Source organism: Daucus carota, chromosome 8 (assembly GCF_001625215.2).
Source record: "Daucus carota subsp. sativus chromosome 8, DH1 v3.0, whole genome shotgun sequence".
Classification (NCBI taxonomy): domain Eukaryota; kingdom Viridiplantae; phylum Streptophyta; class Magnoliopsida; order Apiales; family Apiaceae; genus Daucus; species Daucus carota.
The window spans coordinates 490,017-516,161 of NC_030388.2; the positions used below are offsets into that span (position 1 = coordinate 490,017).

At 31.0% G+C, this 26,145-nt stretch overlaps 1 long non-coding RNA gene across 1 annotated transcript; it reads left to right on the forward strand.

Annotated features, from left to right (window-relative positions):
• The first annotated feature begins 10,328 nt into the window (after positions 1–10,328).
• Positions 10,329–14,152, forward strand: LOC108197681 (uncharacterized). The gene is made up of 2 exons (XR_010286077.1): positions 10,329–10,505; positions 13,818–14,152. It is a non-coding gene; the product is annotated as an uncharacterized LOC108197681 (long non-coding RNA).
• The last annotated feature ends 11,993 nt before the right edge of the window (positions 14,153–26,145 follow it).

Genomic DNA, 26,145 nt, shown 5'->3' on the forward strand with positions numbered 1-26,145 from the left:
GAAATTGTACTCACTGGTGGATCTTGCAGCATACCACAGGTATTTTCTAACTGCAGCTCCTCTATATTCCTTCTTCATATTTGCATATAAATGCAGAACACAAAATCTTATTTCTGCATTAGGAAGTTGAGTCTCTAGAGCATTCACCAGGCCCTGCAAATCAGTTGATGAAGACACAAAATTAGTACAAAATCAGTTGATAAAAGACACAAAATTGCACAAAATCAGTTGATATATTACCTTTTGCCTATCAGATATAAAGGTGTATCCACCAGAATTTTGAATCCTCAAATCATTCTTCAATAATGATATAAACCAGTCCCATGAATTATTATTCTCAGCCTCAACCCATGCCTAAGCAAGAGGGTATATTCCTTCATCTGGATCAGTGGCCACTGCAGTTAGAAGTATACCCCCAAAAGGTCCCTTTAAATGAGTGTCATCTAACCCTATCAGTGGTCTACAATAATGTATAAAACCTTCTTTCAGTGGGCCTAAACAGACATAAAACCTTTTAAATGTCACAGCATCTGTACCAGGCATTGCAGTTTCAGTCATGACTTTGACGGTGGAGGTTGGCATTGCTTTCAGGAGTTCATTGCCATAAGCATATAATTTCTTGAACTCATCCTCATGTTTACCTTGTATCACCATTTTTGCCTTCCTTAGAGCCCTGTAAATCATAGAGTCATTTATGTTGCACTTTAAATCATTGATAACTCTAGCCCTAAAGGCAGCTGCTGGCCACGTAGGGTTGAGTCTGATATCATCCTCATAGTGGTTTGCAATCCAAGTAGAAGTCAATTGTTTCTGATCCCAAGTAGGGGAACAAGTGTGCAGGTCCTCTAAAGTTTTTATTTGAAAGGATGTGGACCTTTTCTGCTTTGTTGCATAAACCTTCCATTCACACCCTGCACAACGGATCCATCTAATTCTGTCTATCTGATTCTTCTTCAGCCTCACAGCTCTCTGATGCACGATAGCATGCTTTCGTACAGCATCCCTAAATGCTTGCCCACTTAAAAAAACCATTCCTAGTCTGAACTTGGGATCCTCCATATCTGCATTTTCATTGAACTGTGGATAACTTGTATCAGCTTCATCACAGGAGCTCAGTGCCATTCTTTCCTCACTACTCCTCAGCACACCTTCACTATCACTCTCCACTTTAAATTGTTCCTCCTCAGGAACAACACAATCAGCATCAGCACCAAACTCAACATCACCAACAAAATCATGCTCCTTTTCGATACCTTCATCAATATTATCACCTTCCTCAGCTTTTTCATCAATACCATCCTCCACATTTCCACTTTCCATATTTTCCTGCACTGCATCTTCCACCTTTTTCTGCACTGCATTTTCCTCCCTTTTTTGCACTGCCATTCCTCCATCAATGTCCTCATCTTCTATAATAACTGGTGTTTCCTCGGTATTTTTGAATAAACACTGCAATTTAGTGAAAGAATACAAGAATTTAGTGTATCTTAACAGGTGTATAAGAGACGAGAATTAAATCATGCTTAAATACACTCACCCTAAGCATCGAATATCTGCCCTTTTTCCTTAATCTGAATGGAGGGTTGGGGGGGGGAATCCTTCTCTTTTTTTTCACTGGTTTCTTCACTTCATCAGCACTAGGAACCACCTCTTCTCTGATCATCTCTATCCTTTCCACCCTTTTGATCCTCAGATAATTGGGAGAATTCAAAATCATTTATTTTAGCAGAAAGAAAAACTTTCTTTTTTTTGGTATAGAGGACATGATGGTGACTGTATACTACCAAATTCAGCAAATCATCAACATCATTCTGGGATTCAAGTAGTAGTAAACCATGTGGCAGCCCAGTTCCGAGAATGAGATTGAACACCTCTGTTTCTTCAAGTTTTACACCAACCTCTCCCAACATTGCACCTAGTTCAATCATCGTCATGTCGACTACACTACACATATCAAAGTAGGAGATTTTTCCACCAACATATTCCTCACTAGTCTCGTTCAAATCTCCTCCATGATATAATTTTATCGAAAAGTAAATAGAATCCTCTACATTTAATACTCCCTCCGTCCCTATTTATCTGTCCACTTTTAACATTTTAAAATTTTGAGTTTGATAAGAAACTTCCATCAATACCCTTATTTAATGCTTTAATTGTAGGAAAATACTAGTGGGATTACTCCATTATCCAATACAAATTTGATGAATCAGTGAATAATAGTCATGATATTTATAGCTAGAAGAACAAAGTCAAAGACTTTTCAGGTTATTAAATGAAAAATTTTGCTTTGGTTATATAAATGGACAGATAAATAGGGACAAGTTTTTACTTCCAAAGTGGACAGATAAATAGAGACGGAGGGAGTAATAAATAAAAGTTAATCAATTACATATCACACACACACACACACATATATATATATAATACTTAATATATTGTTCTCTAAGTCAAATTTATTATATCTGAATATATTTTATTGAATTTATTGGGTTGTTCAAATAAAATTAGGTAGACTTCAAATGATATACTACAAGCGCAAAAAACTGCAGTACCTAGGATATTAATTAGCATTTTTAATATATTTTAATATTTATAATTGATATCATAGAATAAAAATACACATACTAGATGTAATAATAATCAGAAGGTGGTGACATCGGTCTAATCTTTAACTTTACTAGTATTCCATACGCTTCTATAAGTAGGCTAAAATCAAATTGAGTTTTCATAATTTTTTACAAATTTATAATATTTTAGACGATATGTTTTTATATTTAAATTTTTTACATAAGTGAAGTTTTTTTTTCTTCAAATATAAACGGATTAAAGCTCCGGTCAGAAAATCTATGATCTGACGGATCCGGATATGAATCGAGTAATAAAAAATCCGATTAAAATTCAGTCCGAATATGATAAAATTAAATGAATTAAAATTTGAATTAAGATCGATCCCCTCAACATCCGATCATTGACAGCCCAAATTCGATGCAAAATATCGGAGGATAGATTTTAGTAATTTTTAAATCAAACATAAGTTGTTTACGGATTATAGATTATATGCGGGATTGGAAATGACCAAATCAGCTATATGTCGGTTTGGAAATGACCAAATTATAAGGCCAGTCCAGGCCCAGTTCGTGGTAGGGTTTACTGGTAGGGTTTTGAAAAAGAAAGGAGGAGAGAGAAAGAGAAAGAAGAGAAGGAAAAGAGGCGGAAGAGAGAGAAAGAAGAGGAGGAAAAGAAGCGAGAGAGAGGAGAGAGAATGGACGCTCTGCGATTGCGATTGACCTCGTCCTCGGGGATTGTGCACCGTCAACTGCATTTCAACCCACTTAAAGGTTCAATCCACTGTTCACTATTATAAATTATGGGTTTGTCTAACCTGTGCCCTCAGGGCACAGGTTTAGGACATTTATTGTATCTTGTTTTCATGCACAGTGCACTAGTACCATTGTTTTTTTTTTGTTAATGTATTAATTACTGATGCACTAATACCATTGTTAATGTATTATTTACTGATTAGAAATTCAAATGTTCACATCTATCAAGAAAACTTGATATTTCATTTACTTTTGCATTGTATTATATTTTTATTATTTATATTATTTAATAATATTAAAATAATAAAAAAACCATACATTTGTTATTAAATATAAAATTGGCTGATTTAGTTAGGAAGCTGATTTTAATTAGAAAATTAATGTATATGCAGGGGGGGCTTGTTATTATTTGTGGGTTGAGATCAATTAAAATTTGTTTTATACTCGATTAAAATTTAATTAAAAAAATTATCTTATGATCCCCACATTTTTTGAAATAAAATAATATTTTGTCATAAGTATAAAATTTGAAAGATAAGTTATAAATAAATATATAATTAGTATATATACACACACTGATACTTATGCAAGTCAAAAGAATATTTAATGATGATAATTATGACTTATCCTGTGCCCTCAGGGCACAGGTTAGACTCGTGCTCCTTACTTTAATATAAAATGCCCCTTGTTTGTTTGTGTGTAATTGTCTTGTTTGTTTGTGCAATTGTTTAATAAGTATGTGTAATCACTGTATACATCTAATCAATCACTCTGTTGATATTCTGAATAGATACACTGCTAAGAAAACGAACAATGCTAGTTTTGCTCAGAGAGCTGTAGGGTTACAAAAGTAACAATATATTGTACATGTTCATAAATTAAATAAAAACTAGCATAAAAGCCCGTGCGAGGCACGGGGCTCTGGTTTTTGCTGTATTTTAAATAATATTCATATGTCATTATATTGTTCTTGTACGGACCTTGAGTTTGTATTATGTTTTAAATAGTATCCGTGTGTCATCATATTGTTTCGAGCGTAACTATTACGTTTTACTTTTTGACAAAATATGTAAACATGAAAAATGTAATATATGCAAGCTAATAGCATTAATAGTAATAATAAGTACTATTCCCTCCATTCCATTTTATATGACCCTTATTCCTTTTTGAGACATCTCTAACTAAAATAATGAACTTACTATACTTACTATTTTTAAACACTACTTATCACTATTACACACACTACTTTTCTATTTTATACTCTTTTATATTAAATAAACACTATTACACTCACTACTTACCATCACTATCTCAAATCTATTATTAAATTTTGATATATTCCACCATTTTACCCACTTTCCAACTAAATTTCCTCTTTTTTACTACTTTTTTCTTAATCTCCGTGAAAGTCAAATAAGGTCACTTAAAATAGGACGAAGGGAGTATATTTTTAAAAAAAATTATAGATCAAAAACTACATTTGAACTGATATTTCTATATTCAAATTCGTTAGGATATAGAGACCATTATCATATTATCAATGTTCAAAATTATATTCGAAATTAATACTGAAATTTTAAATATATTATACCTCATTAAAAGTATCTGTAATTTATTGTTGAAATTATTAAATTATTTCAACTAATATACCATGATTTTGATGAAAACCTGTTTTTGATATGTGAATTACGATATCCAAAATCATGATTAAATGAAGATGTGTGGTCCGCGTTGCCCTACATTTATTTCTTTTTTTTGAGCGTACGTTTGCATAATTGTTAAAGTGATACATGATGGAGCAGATCATCAACACATTCTTTTTAGCATATGTTGCACACATTTTGTATAAATAAAAATTGAAACATATGTTGTACGTAAAAAGACATGTACCTTATTTTATTATAAAAGTATCAATTGAACTACTAACCATATAATTGCACCCCAAAAATTTCTGACACCTTTGATGTGTCTTATCCTTTTATTTTTCATATCAATTATATAGTACTTCAATGTATTATATTTTTATTGTTAATTTAAAAATATTAGATGAATATTACTTTGATACAGTATGTTATAACATTATCTCGTTATAAAATTTTAATTTTCTATAATTAGTTTTTTGAGCTTGTCTATTAAGACTTTTAATGATTTTTCATGTAATCGTTATAAAACAGATCTCAAACAAATGATTTTATGGAATTTCAAATAGCAAAAAGAGAGTAGATATGAGTTAGGCATCATGAAGTTCATAAAATATTTAGTTCAATTAGTCGTGTAGTTACTTTTTTAGCTTTGTGCAAACTCACATTTTTAATATTTTGATACTCGTATTTATTAGGAGTGATCAATGTGGCATATCATGTTCAATTGTTAAAGATCAAGCTATATATTCGATATTTTGAATCATGAAAAAACTATTCTTGTTCTAGTCCCGTTTAATCAGATATTAGTTTCACCGTATCGCGTCAGATTATCCGGTTCAGAATTAATTATATTTTATTAGTTTAATTTGTAAATGATTAATTTAACTGTAGTTTGAATCATTTTATTTAACTGGTATGTTATATATTGGATGATGGCATATTAAAAATTATAGTTTTAAGACTTTAATATATATAACTTATTTCTCTGTGTTATTTTATTCAACAAAGTAAAATTTATAACTCAAATCTTTTTAGTAGTTCTCGTAAACGCGTTTTATTATTATGTGTTTGACTTTTGATTAACAATATAAAATTTCCTTAAATTCACCTTCATATCACAAGTTATAGTATTTCAAATACATATATCATCAAAATTATATCATTTAGATATATTTTCTGACACCAAATTTGATGTATTGTTACTATCCTTATATCTATAATTTTTTTAAAAAAAGATTTAGTTACACATCAAATTCGGAATTCATAAGTTTAAAATAAAAAAATATTCTACATAGGAATATTCTTTCAGTCACCTTATTTCGTGTTCTCCAAAATATTGTAATCTCTTTATAAATTGCCTTTTATAATAAAAAAAATTAATATGACATAGCCCATGTTGAAAGCCCATCAATTTTTCCTTTCGTTTCAATTTCTATTTATACAAAATGTGTGCAACATATGCTAAAAGGAATGTGTTGATGATCTGCTCGATCATGTATCATTTTAACAATTATGCAAAGGTACGCCTAAAAAAGAAGAAATAAATGTAAGGCAACGCGGACCACACATCTTCATTTAATCATGATTTAGGATATTGTAATTCACATATCAAGAACAAGTTTTCATCAAAATCATGGCATATTAGTTGAAATAATTTAATAATTTCAATATTACATATACTTTTAATGAGGTATAATATATTTAAAATCTAAAATTTCAGTATTAATTTCGAATATATTTTTGAACATAGATAATATGATAATGGTCTCCATATCTTAACGAATTTGAATATAGAAATATCAGTTCGAATGTAGTTTTTGATCCATAATTTTTTTTTAAATATACTCCATTCGTCCCATTTTAAGTGATCTTATTTGACTTTCACGGAGATTAGTCAGTTTTTGTGCTTATTTCTCACATTCATGACTTAAAATTTCTATAATATTGTATTGGTGCTCGTTTAAACTATTAAGTTAGATTTGAATTCGAATACGAATTATATCTATTTTTTGAAATCCGAATCATGGCACCAACCCGATTATTCATATTTTTTTTAATTTTAAATTTATTTATGTAAATAATTAATTTATAGATATTAATCTATCATGTAAACAATATATGAGACTTAACTGAAATAATAACTCATCTCAAATAAATAAGATATTGAGACGAATATAAATACAAAAGTTTTAAAGTATGTGATTAATGCTTTTGAGTAATAAACTAATTGTTTGTGTAGCTCAAGTGGTTTGAGTGATGTATTTGTATTGGAGAGGTCCCGATTTCGAGTCTCATGAATAACATCTTTTTTTATATATATGAGAAGATGTTAGGTTCGGAGTTAGGCTCAGGTTCGGAGCTAGGTAATTTATTTGCTCAGGAGGGAGGCTTGACACGAACCTGTTGGGCTACTATATATATAAGTAGATGTGAGTAGGGAATATGATTTTCAGCAGTAGTAAGAAAGTTAGTTCCGAACAGGAGCAAGATTCATAGAGGGGTAACAGAGGAAATAGCCAAGAACAGCAATCACCTTATTCCTCTTCTCCGAGCACATGTTGGATCATCCAACAATGGCGATGTAGTATAAAATACATCGTCACAAAGTCATTAATGGTTTCAAATAAACTATTGCAATCAAGCCATTCCTTTCCTCTTATTAATACTTCAGCCGTTGTTCAAGGTTCCATGTAGAAACACGATTAAAACTGAGATTTTTCGAATTTATGAGTTTGAGAAAGTGAAGGCAATGAGTTTGATGGAGAGCAATAAAAGTAGAATTGCTAGCACAACGGACTTGTGGACTGCGAGCAATCAAAAAAAAGGATACATGGCAGTCACGGCACATTTTATTGATGATTCTTGGACTTTGCAGAGTGTTATCATGAGGTATGCACATTTTAATCTTGTCAAATACTGAGTTTTTAGTACATGACTAGTTAGACTATTTAGTAATTATTGTATTTGTCTATTATGTTAATTCTTTAGGTTTATATATGTGCCTTGTCCACACACTAAAGATGCCCTATGTGAGAATTTGGTTGATTGTTTGGTGGATTGGAACTTGGACAAAAAAAATTCATGTGTTACCGTTGATAATTGTAGCACCAATGATGCCATGATTGAATCTGTATTAGAAAGGTTAGATACTTCATCACTTTTGGCAGGGGGTAGTTTGTTTCACATGCGTTGTTCAGCACATATTTTGAACTTGATTGTAAAAGATGGATTAGATGAAATAAAGGCAGGAGTTGGAAAAGTTAGGGATTCAGTTGCTTATTGGACAGCAACACCTAAAAGGGAAGAGAGATTTGAGGAAACAGCCCGACAATTGCGTAATCCAAATACCAAAAAGTTAGGACTTGATTGTGTAACTAGGTGGAACTCGACCTACTTGATGCTTGAAACTGCATTGTTGTACAAAGATGTGTTCACTAGATTAAGTCATAAGGAGCCTCAATATAAAACTCTCCCTTCTCCTGAAGAATGGGAATTTGCTAAAGAAGTGTGTGGAAAATTGAAACCTTTTTACAAGGCAACTGAAATATTTTCTGGAACAAAATACCCCACTGCCAACACTTGTTTCATTAATATTTGTGAGATTCGACTAGCTATGACGGAGCGAAAGTCCAAATTTCATTATACAAAAAATGGCAGAGAAAATGTTAGTGAAATTTGAGAAATATTGGGATGTGATTCATGGTATTGTTGGAGTTTCAACAGTTTTGGATCCTAGATACAAGTTGGAGGTGTTAGAATTTTATTTTGATAAACTTTTTGGGTCACGTGCTCTAGTAGAAGTTGATATCACCAATTTTCAATTAATTCTAAAATCAATAGCTTAGAGCAACTCCAATAACTTCCTTATATCATGTCCTAAGTTCAATTATAAGGAATGTGATATAAAATAGTGCTCCAACAGTGTCCTACTACTGCTTTAAATCACTAGGATCATCCTCTCATACCTTAGAGCAAGTCCGACAGACTAGTTATACGAGTTCCTAACTTGAATTATAAGGATCTTCATCAAACACAGTTAGTGGCTCCTTAAAAAGTTAAGGACACCATTTACCTTCTTATTTCTAAGTAGCATCCACATCTTTTTAAGGATCCTCAAATCATTATTTTATGATATATTATGGGACCACTATCTCTCTCTCTTTTATATTATGCTTTAATGGATGCAATATAGTTTTAATAGTAAAATATTAAATAAGGAACAAGTATAAGTAGCATTGTTGGAGACAAATATATCTATTCATGTCTTAAGTTACTAGGAGTTAATTTTTTATATTATATTCAAGGATTGAGTTAAGAGACTGTTGGACTTGCTTCCAATAGACTAGCTATTACATGTCCTAAGTAAGATTATAAGGATTTGGAACAAAAAATGTGCTCCAACAGTCTCCCAGTGCCTCCTTAAAAAGTTAAGAGCCCCATTTCCATTCTTATTTTTAAGTAACAAGTTAATCTTTTTAAGAATCCACAAACTATTATTTTATAATATATTATGGGGACCACTATCTTTTTCTCTCTATTGTATAATATTAATTTAATTGATGCATATATTTTTAATAATAAAATATTGAATAAGGAGCAAGTATAAGTAGCATTATTGGAGACAAACATATTATTCATATCTTAAATTACTAATAGCTATTTTTCTATGTTATATTTAAGGATTGAATTAGGAGACTGTTGGACTTGCTCTTAGCCGGTTACTTGTTTTCAAACTCTAAGGCTCTGTTCACCTCACTTGAATGGAATGGTTTTGGGTTGAATGGAATGATCATTCCGGACTGAATGAAAAATTGTGTTGTTTGGTTGGGCAAGTTGAATGAAATGAGCTATCCTAAGTCCATTCCATTTGGGCCAAATAATAATCTCATTCCTTTTAAAACACTCGGTATAGATTTACGGGGGTGTATTCGATTGAGATTTTAATGGATTGTTTTTAGTCTATGGATTTTAATGGATTGTATGTGATTTTGAATTTGTGCGGATTTTTGATAAAATGTCGCAGAGTTTATGGGATTTAAGCACAATGTTTCAAAATCCCACTGATTTTGGTGGGATTTCAAAAAATTTAAAATACGCTGAAGAATGCCACAAAATCCATCATTTTATGAAATGAAAAAAAATCCACCAGCATTTGAATACCATCAGATTTTAATTGATTTTAAAGAATCCCAATTGAATACCATCAGATTTTAAAGTATAATTTAAAATCCCAATTGAATACCACCGGATTTTGTAGCATAATTTAAAATCCCAATTGAGTACCTCAAGATTTTAATGGATTTTAAACAATCCTAATCGAATACCCTCGGATTTCATGAATGCAAAAAATGCTTTAAAATCTCAATCCAATACACCCCTCTTATTAATTATTCCATCTGTCAAATTAAAACGCCGGGCTATTGACCTAGCGATTTTTCTCCGGAAGCTCTCTCCACGAACAGTGCTCTCTCTCCAGCACACACTCTCTCTCCCAATTAGCGCTCAAGCACACACTCTCTCTCAATCAGCTCTCTCGGTTTCGGTTAGTTCTCTCTCTCGCTCTCTCTCTCTCTCTCTCTCTCCCCCCCCTCTTTCCCTCCTTATTGTAGAGTTTTTAATTATTTTTTTCTACCAGCTATGCAAGTTGATTCTCTGACATGGGTTTAGATTAGTTTCTATTGATTCTGTACTAATTTGTTGATTGAAATTTCTATTGTTGGATTTTTATGTCAATTTATTTTTCATCAGGCGGAATGCTTATTTGTTGTTGTTTTTGCATACATCGAGTCAGATTAGGCTTGTGTGATATGCTTGAGATATATTAGAGAAAAACAGTGAACGCCATGGTAATTAGGCTACTGTCATACAAAGTTGTGATAAGTAATCTATAATTCACTTAAATGGAAAACAAGTGATGGAAAATGAGAATCAATCACCGGATCGGAATTGGAAGAAGATTAGTTGATAAGCTAGCACATCCTGCTGAATTTGACTTTTTCTGTCTAGTGCATCTTGTTAAACCATTCTTTCATTTTTGAATAACTAACATTTAGGACAATATTATGTCTTGATAAGCAAGTTGATTGTAGCTTAAGCCGAGGTGTGTCAAATATGGCATGTCCAAAAACGCGGACCAGTTAGGATCAACAAAGTTGTTTGATCCGAAGTCTAAATATTGTAACTTCTGAAGACGACTAATTTGGTAAGGAATAGTCCCACTAAAATAGTTGTCAAAAAAGTTCAAGTGCTGAAGTTGTTCTAGACTTCCAATCTCTACCGGGACACTCTCTGAAAATAAGTTGCTGCTCAAGTCAGGGAAACTGAGATTTAAAAATGAAGAGAAATCAAAATGAGCAAGTGTTCCATTGAGTCCTCGACCCGAAAGATTGAGCACTGATATTGTTCCTGCAGTATTGCAGGCAATGCCAGTCCAGTCACAAAGGCTTTCAATGTTGTTTATTGACCACGACTCATGTGAGGAAGATGGTACTAAACTGTTCTTCCATTTCAGAAGAGCTTCAGCTTCAGTTGTTGGCGATGATGTTATATTTAGCGGAAGCATAGAGATGAAAAGAACACAAAATAGTTGAAGAACAAAAGAGTACTTATGAAACATTCTCATTTGTCTTGATGTTTGGCTTGTTACTTTTGTTCTGTTTCTTGTAAACATATTATGTGATTTAGCAGAGTTGATGAGTTGATCTTAAAGACAGACTCGGACACTCTATGACACTGAGGCAAAGACAAAAATAACAACTACACACAATAAGTCTACTTAAAGAAACGATATTAATCTGAGGTTCCTTTCACCTTTGGACTCTAACAACTAAGTGAGACTTGCATTTAGAATTTAGAATTTAGAATGTGATTGAGCAAATGTTTGAATTGCAAATCCTACATATTGAAAGTGTCATTGGGAGCACATGTGAAGGGGGTGGTAAAACCAACCTGAGCTCTCCTGATGAATCTCACAAATAGTCACTACACAGCCACGTACTTGCAACAACTTCTCTTCTTCTATATATATAGTCTAGTCAGCATTCTAGATTTCTAGTAATTCAGTTATCAATTATATAACCATTAGTTATAGCAGAAAAGGTGTGTATAATTAAAATTTTTAATAAAGAATCTGTTACTGCAACAGATTCTTATGTGACTTTTTAAGTTTCTTATGTGACTTTTTAAGTTATGTGACTTTTTAAGTTTCTGTTTTACTCTTAATAAACTACCGATATTAGTACTCCATATCAGAAGGCTTTGGTAGTTGCTACTTGCTATACACTGCTTAATTTAAGACTAACGAACCAGCCTTAATAAGGAGGGATTCAGTGCAGGTATGTAAATCAACATATTTGATGAAATCTTTCAGCCGTCTATTCGGTGAGCTGTCTGGAGCGGGTGTGGTCGAATTCCATGACCTTATCTGAGCTCCAGGCTAGCTGTAGATACATGCAGCAGCATATAAAACATGTTCTGTGAGTGCTTTGCAGTTTTAGACCTGGTTTGCCTGGATTATATATCTGAGTTTTAAATTATTTCGATTTTGAACTTATCTGAGTTTTAAATTATATAGCCTTTAACCCGTGCGAAGCACGGGCGGGTATATACTTCGTAATTTATTATTTATAATTTAAACTTTAACATCATTTAATTAATATTTTAGTATTAATGGATTGAATTTTAATTAAATTATATTACTCAACTGACTATATTTTCTCCCGATTACTTGATAATGTACAAACCCTAATATATGTGTGTGTGTGTCAGGATTTTAGTACATTTAATCCGAATTTAGTACACGTAAATTTAAAAATAAAAAAAAATCAGAAAATTCAAATCTTTTCCAAACATAGTTGATCGTAATACCTTTGAAAAAATTCAGTAATCTAATCAATCGAATTTCAACATAATTTTGTAATCTTTGTATTTTTGACAACAATAACTTTTAAGATTAGAGTTAGAAAGGGTTATGTAATGGTTCGTGTTTATATTGAAATTAACACGCTAAAATTAAAAATAGTTATACGAAGGTTCTTGTTAAAAGAAAGATATTCAAAATTGTATATTTATAATTTTATTTATAACATCATTATAATTTTTTTAATAAAATATTATATGATAATGGATTGTTATAAGTGTTTTTATTTGAAACTGTTTGACAATATAATAATAATAGACTCCACATTTGTAGACTTGTAGTACCAAAAGGAGAGTACCACCAAAAAATAATAGACTCCACATTTGTAGACTTGTACTACCAAAGAGTACCAAACCAAAAAATATAACTAAAACTTTGGACTACAAATTATACCCATGTTGGCTTATTATAGTATAGTATAGATGGAGTCTATACTCTATATTAAGCTATTATCTTAATTTTACCGCATATATACCTGCACTATTAGCATTTGACAGAACTCCATAGGCTTCTGAAGTTTATGTTAAGATTTATTAAGATGGAAATTGTATAGGGCTTGGAGTTAGAAGTAGGTAAGCTCCGGCTGTTCTTCTCCCTCTATTATTAAGAAGTTGCTCTGACCCCTTTTGGCGTACACTTTCAGTATCAAAAGATGACTTCTTGAACTTAAATTGACTTTAATTTTGCATGTACATTTTCCATCGCATATCTTCCAAACTTGTATTTCATGATTTTTTATAACGATTGTTAATATTATCTATATGCTAAGCTGTAATATTCTAAACTAGATATTTGCTTCTGATGGAACAAGGAACTGTCACCAAATATGTTTTCAAATTAAACAGAGATAGTGAAGCAAAATTTTTGCTGAAAAACATCCTTTGTTCCGGTATGTTTTGTAGTTATAATGATATGTTCTTTGTTCTGGCAATGCAGGGGGTTGCGCGGAATGCATTGCTTAAGTTAATTCATGAAAATTCCTCTTCCATGCGCAACAATCTGTATGGCAGGAAGATAATTGCATGTCTGGAGAAGACAAAGAATAACGTGATGTGGTCATTGAACTGTTGAAAGAGTCTCCAGATTAGTTGTGCTGTTGAAAAATCTGAAAATAACTTTGATGTTCAGTTGTTTTACATGGTCAAGTAGCGAAACTTTGGTGTGTAGTTGAAATAGGTGCCTTGTATTAGTATCGTAAACTTTGATGGATGCTTGTATGAGACTTGTCGATTTTTATTTTATACTTATTTTGATGAAGTTCATTTATAAAATTTGTATTATGTTACCTCTAGTTAATTGTATTTATTTTGTCGATCGAAATATTTTTTTTTTCAAATTAAATCTAACAATCGGGTTTTACAATGATTAAATTAAATATGACTTCCATTACAATTAAATTAAAATTTTTGGCTAATTTCATTCCATTCTATCCTACATAATTGGACAAGTGAACAAGGGAATGGAATGACCATTCCTTTCCTATTCCATTCCCATTCCATTCCATTCCTTCTTCCATTCCGGCACCATTCCATTCATGTAAAGTGAACACAACCTAAGGGTGCGTTCACTTGGCAGGAATGGAATGGATTTTCGCAGGAATGGAATGGGCATTCTGCCAAGAATGAAAAATGAGGTTGTTCACTTGGTACAAATGAATGGAATGAGTCCATTCCATTCCATCAAAACTGTTGAATTTCATTGCATCCAAAACATGTGGGATAAACACATTCCTTCAAAACAAAATATTTTCCGAAAAAGTTTTTTTGGGAAGATTTTCCCCCGAAAATACCGAGAAAATTTTCCCGAAAATGTTTTTCAACAAAATATTTTCCAAATTTTTTTTTTCAAGATTTTTTTCCCCGAAAATTCCGAGAAAATTTTCTCGATAACTTTTTTCGAGAAATTTTTCCCTGAAAATTTCGAGAAAATTTTCCCGAAAACTTTTTTCCGAGAAAATATTTTCCGAAAAAGTTTTTTCAAATATTTTCTTAGTTAAACTTTTAATAAATCCAAATATTTTTCAAAGTTCGCAGGTGTTCGTTTTGTCCAAATCGGAGAAACAGTTGAATCGCTATTGAATTATTACAGATAAATTAATTAATAATTTAATTAATTGATTTCTCGATTAATAATTAATAAACAATTACTAAAAGATTTTTCAGAATTTTAGAAATTAATTAAAATATTTGGTTTCAAATTAAAATAATTGAATTATAATTAATTACATTCTAATTAATAATTGACTAATTGTAAAGTATAATGTAACGTAAATGTAATTACGATAACTCAACACAACAAAAGATAGGAAACAATACGTAAGTATAATACAGGAATCTACAGGCTGGAGATTCGATACGAACAGACAAAGACAATCAAGATATCTGAGACGAACATCCGTCCACTGGAAGAAATTCATTAATATGTTCAAGTCTCAGTGAATGATAAAGCACAATCAGTTTCTGCTATCAAGATTGCCTGAAGATCAAGTATCAAAGACCAGAAGATTCTAGTATATTTATTTTGATTATTCATAATCAAATTTATCGAAGCAACATCTAACCCGGAATGACTGATCAAGTATATTATCAAGCAAAGGATTCAAGGAATTATTTTAGTTCGAGTCGTTCGTGAACCAGACCAGTGCACAGGACGTCAGGACGTACGAAATTATTCAGTGGATTCTATCAAAGAACAATTGATCAAGTCAATTGAGCTGTTCCAGAATATTGCCAAAGAATTTAATTAATATATATGTATATAGAGGAAAGTTCTATGGAGACCATTTTTATTGGAGACCGTGGAGACCACTTATGTTCTGCAAGTGAAATATTGCATAAAAAGTTTTATCACATGATATATACTACTATTTTTAGATGATTTAAGATATTCACCAATTTCTATGTATCCATGCTGTTGGATTTTGAATAATATATCAAAAATGTAAATTTAATGAAATAATAATATAGTAAATTTAATGTATATTTATATTATAAATATAAATTTATAAATTTATATTATATATTATATAAATTTAATGAAATAATAATTGTAAATATTTCACTTTCCTCTATATATATATATATATATATATATATATATCATCTTATTGAATATCTTTTATCATAAATCTTAAAATTTATATATAATATAAATTTATATTTACAATTATTTAAATGCATTTTTAACACGTACTCCCTCCGTCCCCCTGAGTAGTATACATTGGGGGACGGGGACGCGGCACGGACTTTAACGCTCCTGCAAAGTGTAGTTGTGCAATCTATTTTTAAAATTTTTCTTTTCTGAATTAAAATTTGGATGTTATACTTTTATACAGAAAAAGAAAATTTCAAAAATAAGTTATGGAACTATATTTTATAAGAGCATTAAAATGCGTGTCGAGCAGTTAAAAAGATATGTATAGAATTAAATGGGACAGAGGGAGTAACAAATATATGAAAAATATCATGGTCCTTACGGGACCGCTAGAATAAAATCTAACACATATTATTTTTGAATTAAACACATAATATTATTTCGTATGTAATTAAATTATCACAGATAATACATATTTTAAATAGAATATTTTTATACTTTCGACAAATTAAATTTTGAACCCGGTTAAAATACTGGATAAATTTTTTGATGAAAATAAAATATTCACTCCATTCTTAAAATTTGAAAACGAACTCATTCTACCTATATTGATGAAACAATCAGCTTTTAATAAAATTTTAAAATAATAAAAATAATTTAATTTTTTTAGGGAATCGATAGGAAACAATATAAGACTAATAACATGTTAAGGATAAAAAAGATCATAATATAAATAAAATATCCATAATTTTATTTCTCCCATGTTGAAAAATCACATAAAGATATTCGTATAATAATAAAAATAATTTTTGAAAATACGGAATATTACATATGCGTAGTAGTTGGTGAAGAACATCCGAGAAATAATAGGAAAACGTTACTTTTGGTAGGATGATTTTCAATTTAAAAAAAAAACATAAATTTTCATGCCAGACAAAATATCCTGGAATCGTTTGTGGAGAAAGAAAAAGAAAAAGTGTAAATATATGATTCGATGTAGGACTGTCAATGGAAGATACCCGATTCGATCCGATTTGAAAGTTAATGAAACGGATATGAATCACTTAAAATAAAATTTGATCCGAGAAAAAATTCGATTCGAAAAAAATCCTATCCAATAAAATAGATTATCGATTCGATATGATCTGAGCTGTTAACAATTCGATTCAATATGATCTGATCCGTTAATAATTCGATTCAATTATATATATATATATATATATATATATATATATATATATACACATACATATACATAATACTTAATATATTGTTCTCTCAGTCAAATTTATTATATCTAGATATATTTTATTGAATTTATTGGGTTGTTCAAATAAAATTAGGTAGACTTCAAATGATATACTACAAGCGAAAAACTGCAGTACCTAGGATATTAATTAGCATTTTTAATATATTTTAATATTTATAATTGATATCATAGAATAAAAATACACATACTAGATGTAATAATAATCAGAATGTGGTTACATCGGTCTAATCTTTAACTTTACTAGTATTCCATACGCTTCTATAAGTAGGCTAAAATCAAATTGAGTTTCCATAATTTTTTGCAAATTTATAATATTTTAGATGATATGTTTTTATATTTAAATTTTTTACATAAATGAAGTTTTTTTTTCTTCAAATATAAACGGATTAAAGCTCCGGTCAGAAAATCTATGATCTGACGGATCCGGATATGAATCGAGTAATAAAAAATCCGATTAAAATTCAATCTGAATATGATAAAATTAAATGAATTAGAATTTGAATCAAGACCGATCCGCTCAACATCCGATCATTGACGGCCCAAATTCGATGCAAAATATCGGAGGATAGATTTTAGTAATTTTTAAATCAAACATAAGTTGTTTACAGATTATAGATTATAGAGCTTATTGCACTTTGTAACCCTACACTTTAGGCAATTAGCAAATCAGACCCCACATTTTGAAACGTCCCGCATTGTAACCTTACTCTTCAGCTTTTTTTCAGTTTGTAACCCCCCCCCCCCCCAACCCCACTATTCCGTTAAAAAATCACGTTACCGTTAAGTGATTAAGGGGTTAATAGCTGCAATTTCAATTTATAACCCCCTGTTAACCCCTGTACTTGATGCAGTTCAAAACCATACAGAAAGCCATATAAAAAGCACAAAAACAACTGAAACCTGTAACAAAATAAGCCACAAAAACACTTTGCAGCCAACCTCATTGAATCCATAAATCTGGAGCCAAACTCATTCAAACAATTTGCAGCCATTACAACCAATTTGCAGCCATTACAACAATAGACATCCAAGAGTATCATACTTCACCCACTTTTCTTATTTTTCTTCACTAAATTACACTTTTTTTAATCTCTGTGCCACTCCCCATATGTATATTAATCAATGGGACGGAGGAAGTATAACTTACATTATTCCGTACTTGAAAACATCAAAACCATTTATTTATTTATAACCAAAATAGTCATACATAATAAAATATGTATTATTATTCTTTTGAAAATAGCAAAAATTATTCGAAATTATTTTTTTTTTTGTTATCTTAAAGTTGTATGTCCTTCTATTTCTTTATAAATGAGTTGGGCATCAAAATTAAGACACGGTATAAAATAAAGTAAAAAAAAAAGGTGGATAAAATTTGAGATCGGTTAATATTTAATATACAAAGTAAGTAACATATGTAGATGTAGTTAATTTTTTATAATAAAATTTTATAATGTCCGATAAATTTTCAAATATAAGAAATTAACAAAAAAGCGTTAAAAAAATAAGATTTTTTCTGTAAATTTACTCAATAAACCCTTTTTGTAAAATATAATTTGATAATTTAAATATTTAACCATAATTTAAAATTTTTCACTTTCTCCAACTAACTCATTCTCATTCGATTATTTTACATAAGTTTGATTTATATTGTTTTTCATTTAGGGATCGTTTGGTTCAGCCTTTTCAGGTATCAAGTATGGGTTTGGTTCATTTCAAACCCATACCTGATGTTTGATTGGAAAATTTATTCGTTCAAACCCATACCTCAAACCCCCAAGGTATGGGTTTTTATACCTTAGGGGGGAGGTGGGTATGGAACATGGGTATGAGGAATCAAAAATATTTTTATTTTATATACAATTACATCAAATGCTTGACACAAAATTAAATCAACAACTCAAAATTGGATAAAATAAAATTAAAAAAATTACTTTTCATCAATAAAAAATAATAATTGAAAAATATTTAAATCAATATACTTATATAAAGGAGAAGCATGAGGCGTTTAGGTGGCGCCACTTAGAGAGCTCAGTTCTATTTTTCTAATTTTTTGAAATTTTCGGATGAAAAAATATCAAAAATAAGAACTGTCATTTTTAGTATCGGATATATTGAAAGAAAATTTCAGACCTACCTTTTTCAAAATATTAAAATCAAATCAGAATCTGAAACGGTCATCATATTTTTGGAAAAGATGTACATCAAAAACAGAAAATATTTTTGATAAGTCGGTCTTTTCTCAAATCAACCTCTATAAATTCAGGTCAGACTTCATAAAATTTAACACACAATTTTTCTTGAGCTTATTTCTCTTCTCCATCTAATACAATAATGAGTTACACTATGCTAGATGCTTTGAATGACGATAGAGATGATTGGCTGAGAGTAATATTTTGTCGGATGTGGTAGTCTACAAATCCAAACACGGGAGAACAATATAATCTTGACATGAAATTGGTGGATGAAAAAGTTAATAGATTAACTGTGAGGGATATATGTTTGTTCTTTATTGTTTTATAATATTTGTTTTGTTCATCGGATATGTTTGTTATTGTTAATTTTTATATTGTTTACTTTGTACACATGAAAAGATTATTTATGCAACACTTTCACAATATCTGTTTGTTCGGTTCAAGCACCTTTTAAGTGAAACTGTTTATACAGTATAAATAAAGGCTGAAGCAAGGGTAGTTACATACCGAGATCTCATGGATTTAAATTGATGTTTTTGTAGACAATCAATCCAAAAAAGGAAGGAATCACTAATAAACCCGTGCATGGATTGGAGTTCATACGTCCCGAAATGATTAATGTTCATACAACTAGAACATAATGTTTATCTCTATTAAAATTAAGGATTTCGGAGTTTTATCCCAATATCTTTTAGACTTTTACGCACCTATGTTAAACACAATCAAAATTAAGATTTGTCGTGTTTTGAATCGTTAATTACATGCAGATTTTTATTTTCATTTTTTCACTCATGAATTATAATCCGATTTTGCAATTTTATATATAAATATTGGTATTGCATCAAGATGTTTAAAATATAAAATTATTTTATTCTATTAATATTAATTTTGAATCATTAATATAATTTTTATAAGCTGCCGCATATTTATTTTATTTTATAAACATTAATATTAAATCATTAATATAATTTTTATAGCCCGCCGCAACGCGCGGATTCTCAACTAGTTCAATATATTATTCATTCCATCACCCAACCAAACACATGATATCAAGAATGATACCTTATCCCCATACCACTTTAACCCGATTCCTCATTCCAACCCCATACCACTCCGTGAACCAAACGACCCCTTAAAGGATTTCATGATGGTTGGACTTGAAAGTTGGAAATAATTAAAATTTATTAAAATTTATTAAAAATATAATATAATATTTTGTATTTACAAAAATTAAAGTTATATTAAAAATCATAAAATCTTAATGTGAAATATTAAAGACAGGGTGGGCAGTAAAAGCAGTTTCCCAGTCCCAGTACCACTTTGCTTCTTGAATTTGAAATGACTTAGTATTGCACCAGTTAGATTAATAGCTTTGCGACCATTGTTCTTCACTTTAACTGTTGTTGCCATTCCCAAAGGATAGAGGGACACAACATATGTTATACTAAGAGTTCCATGGTACACCAGCTTAAATCTACCTGCACTATGGATAATTTCAAAGGAAAATTAAGTTTTGATCTTATTACTGGGACTCTATTAGCAAAATAACTAAGCATTCCCCAGTTTCATAATGCAGATTGAAAAATTAAAAACATAGTTGCCATATATAGCACATTTTCATCTTATGATTACGGGAATGGCTTCCACCACATATATAGAAACATCATCCACTTCACAGATATTACAGTATAACATAGTTCTATGGAACATCAATTAAAATCTCAGAGAAGTCTTCGAAACAGGAGGGTAAGCCAAGGAAAAAAAGCATAGAGACGATGCAATCTAAATATCTAATTCTTTTAAAAATGATTGTGTTCTTTGCACAGGCTTTATGCATTTTGAAAGCTTCTGTGAATTTTACATCAGCTTTAACAGATTTCTTGATCAAAAAGTGTGTAAGAAGGAATCAATAAGAGGCCTAATATGTATGAAGTCTACATTTGTCTGGATAGGATGTTTCATTCCTTTGGCAGGAAATTTGCTCCCAAAAAAAGAATTTCACTTTGTAAAGGATTGATTTTTCTCTATAAATAGAAGCGCATATAAGACGGAACTTGATTATAATGCAACCTTTCCTGTTACAGGAATTAACAGAGGTACACAATGAATATGAAATCTGGAAAGCCTAGAAAACAGAAACATAAGCGACACCCTGCAAAACAATTGAACAAAAATTAAACAATTGTTCCTGAATAATGATTAGAAGACTCCAAATTGAGTAGCAAGAAAAATCAGATTATTCTTCGTGTTTCTCTTCACCGTCAGCCAGCAGAGGATCAGCCACATCATCTTCCTTATTTGCATCTGCATCAACATCCTCCTCTACTCCTTCCTACATATTAATCACTCATAATTTTGTTGGGTTTCGGGGCAACAAACACAGCGGATAATCGACGTAAAATCAAAATTTTCCGAAACCCTAACCCGAGGATCCATCTATAAAGTACGGCTGATCATGAAGATACAAAATAATACCTTGTTGAAGCTTTACGTTAGCGAAAGATGGAGGTCCGGAACGAGCAATCACCACGCAGCCCTCGGTCTAAGGATCGCGTCTCTAAGCAGTCCACACGAACGTTTGATCGCCAAAGATCACTGGAGCCGGTACTAGCCGAATGCAGCCTCTCTCTCTCTCTCTCTAGCCTCTCCTGATATGGAGCTGCTAGGGTTTTTAATAAAACGATTTTATGAAACTCTTAACCCTAAAACAATACATCATTATGTATTTATAGGGAAGAGAGATAGATGGGCCTAACCCTAATCGGATTTGGGCTTCTCCAAACCTAATCCGATTTTGGTTTTAATATTAAATTCGAAATTCTAATGACTTAATTAAGACCAGCTCAATCAAATAATTTATTTCGAATTAATTAATCATTTAATTTAAATTCAGAATTTAAATTAAAACTCCTTTAAACGTTCAAAGTGTGTGACCCTTTAGGTTATTATTAATTTTAATATCCAATAATAAAATTATAAACAATGAGCGGCATCTAGTAATACATCATTGCTACCCAAGTAATAATAATAATTGGTGATTCAATTAAACCTTTTGTGAATAATGTACAATGTAATATAATCCCTTTAACCTTATATTATAGATCAGACTCAAGGCATGTATTGTGTCATCCTCTTCATCGTCTAATCCGAATTTCCTTGATCAATGAGTAGACTATTAAACAAATCAATATTTGAGCACGGCCATGCATTTTATAGTCTCACTCAATCAAGAGGCCAATAATATCACTCCTAAAATAGGAGGGTTAAATCCTTTCTAGATCATTCATATTTCTCATACGATTCATTATATACCCAATGTACATTTCATCATCACCCGGTCAAAGGTAACTTTTAGTGCAACCAAAGTATATTAATTCTCATATAGAAATATAATGATATCAAGTCAAAGGATCATTACATCATTATCACAGTGAGAATTTCCAATGACACTTATTAACATGTAAAATCTCACGGTGGGTCATTCCAGTGCCATGTGTCGATACATGCACTTATGTTCTTGACTTTAGCATCACTATACCTATGATCAATGAGATGTGATCATCAGTCAACAAACATACTAGTCTTAATGCATCATTATTGTCCCTTAACAATAATACTCGACTAGGGACATTTAGGAATATGATATTATTCTCATAATCTCATTTCTAAGTCACGTACTTAGAGATATAGAATTACATATAATATTCCAAGGACATTTATTATGCTTTCAATTTATTACGCAGTAAATAAAGACACAATAAATATTTATTCAATAATCAATATAACATAATCCATAAATGTCTACGATAGAACACAATAGTATTGTCTCTAGGACACCAATACTAACAAATTTCAATACACGCACAATTATCATAAAAAGCATCAACAAATTCAGACAATTGAAAAGAAATTTCTCACATCAAGCTCCAGCTCCATTGGCTCATTCTCATGTCTACACAAAATACAATTACATTAGCATCAGTCCAGATAATACAAATGCTCTACTTGATTTAAAATATATGTAAATTTCATCTCATCTCTATTCAGTGGAGGAATTAACTTTTGAAGTAAATTTCCAACAAATTGACCCCAACATCCAACCTGAGATCTTATACCATGTTCATTTATCAAAAAAAATCAATGCTCCTACTTTTATTGGAGCTTTTACTCTTAATTTCAAGTAAATTCCTCCACTGTCATAATCTGTATATAGAGTAAAATCTCTGTAAATTAATATCTAAGATTAGTCATCTTTTTATTTGAAATTAATTTACACGTAATATATAAGACGTAATTCATTATTATATTTTGTATTTGCTGGATTTTTCTGGAGAGTTTCTGCTCTATAATAGAATGATATTATCAACTTTTCAACTATAAATTAAATTGACATGTATTTATCTTTGATCACATCCTAAAAGACCTTACTAACAAAATTATACTCCCACACCCCTGAGACATCTACTAATAGTATTAATCCACATTCGGACAGTCTCTCCCTCCAACTTGATGAAAGAACAACAAATTTCTGATTGTCTTATTCTCAACTATCACAACACTTACACATCATGGCAGTATCACAATGTCACTATAACCTGATGATTAGAATTCTTCCAAATAATTGAGACTTTTGCAACTACTTAGCCTCCTATAATCCTCTTAGAAAAAAGCATAAAAGCAAAAAACTATGACGTAGATCAATTTTTTATTTGCAAAATAGTATATGGACAGCCACATATGTTTTATATATGTAGTATAAAAGTACAACGATACCTTTTCTTGATTGAGGCATACTTCTCATTCTCACATACAGAATTGTAAACATTTCCAAGAAGAACACTTTTTGCATCCTTAAGCACCTGAAGTAGAATATAGTCTTCAAAATTGATCTAACAAAAAGACACCTGGAAGTTAGTATATATAACAAAACCTTTTCAACATAAAAAGTATACACTGAGATATAGATATATCATATATGTACACATGAAGGTTTACTATGTTACATTCTAGATCTTGGTTCACATTTTCAGCAGAATTTAAGATAGCAGCCGACACATTAGTACTTGAGCTTGTCGACACATCAGTATTTGAGCTTGCAGAAAAATAGTATAAATCATTGTACACAGAAACATGTACAAACTGGTCTATAAAATGTAAAAAGTGGTAAAGATATGCAATAAGGCCCCAAGGGTAATAAAATTTTCTCTTTCTTTCTTTCATGGTTCAAAAATATTATATAATAAAAACAGGATGACTTGTGACATAATAAAGTTGGCATTACCTAGCTGCAGCCAAAAAACCAAGAGATATCATCATTTCCCAGCCATTGATATTAGGGATGCCAAAACAAAGAAAGATAAATTTGAATGCTTAGAAACTATAGGATCATACCAAATAATTGAAGCATGTTGACTAACATAGAATCCACATGACTTCTCTTCATCCTTTCAAGAACCCTTTCAAAAGCAGGCTCCCAGTGGTCTCCCCTAAAGCAGCTATCAGATCTGCTCTTCGTGGGTCTAAAAATGCTCCAACTGCCGAGCCAAGTGGAACAACAGCCTGCTGCAACGCATTTAGGCGGATATGAGGCTGGTTTATCATACGCGTGTTTCCTGATCAACGCCAATATATAACCAACAAAAACATGCTCAAACTTTTAGCACCAGCAACATCATAAAATGAATAGCATGACACAGTATATTAACAGTACTATAGCCACTAAAAATTTACAACCTAAAAAATACACAGAAACATAGGAACATATTGATGAAAAATTAAATCTTTATGTAACTACTGATATGATCTAACGTTTTCCTCACTTGTGTGCAAAGACACTTTTACAAAACCTAAAGCTTTCATTAAAATTTTTAAGATTGCAACCAAGTTGATTCACATTACGCCAACATGAAGCCAGAGACATAATCTCCACTCACGTAATGCAAGTTGGGATATAAATTCATCTCGTACCCACACCACACTTCACTGTAAAGAATCCACATTTTGTTTATAATCCAAGCACCACACTTCACTGTAAAGAATCCACATTTTGCTAGAGCATGCTACATTTGAATACTGAGATTGGATTTTTTACCTGTAAAGTTATGTCTTGTACACTTCAGCAAAGTCAACTCCATTTGTTGCTTCAAGCAATTCTGAAGTTATATCCAACATCCAAGTTGCTGGATTCTGACCATCTTTTATTCAAACAAATTGGTAAGTCCAAAAACTGATACTTCTGGGTTTCACTTACGATCCAGAAGTATGTTGCTGGATCTAACATCACTTTGGGTTCTAGCCCTACATCATTTTGCTTAGTAATATGATCCTCCTGCATTGAATTGCACCCAAAAACATTATATCCATCCAAAATCGAAAATACACATTTCTGACGTCAAATACACACACATACATTATATCCATCCAAAATCGAATATAATTTTGCCTATATTCATATGCAAATGTACAGACATTGCACCCTGGCACTGAGAACTGATATAATCGATTAAGACATTTGGAAATATATATGCAACACTTGCAAGAAGATAAATCAATATATGCATACACACTCAAATAAACAAAATTAAAAATACCAAATTCATTGAAGCATTATATCAAACAGTTGGTGGTATAAAGAAACAAAAGCAAGAAAGAAAAAGATAATGAAATCAAGAACTACACAAAAAAAACGAAAAAATAGAAGAGATGG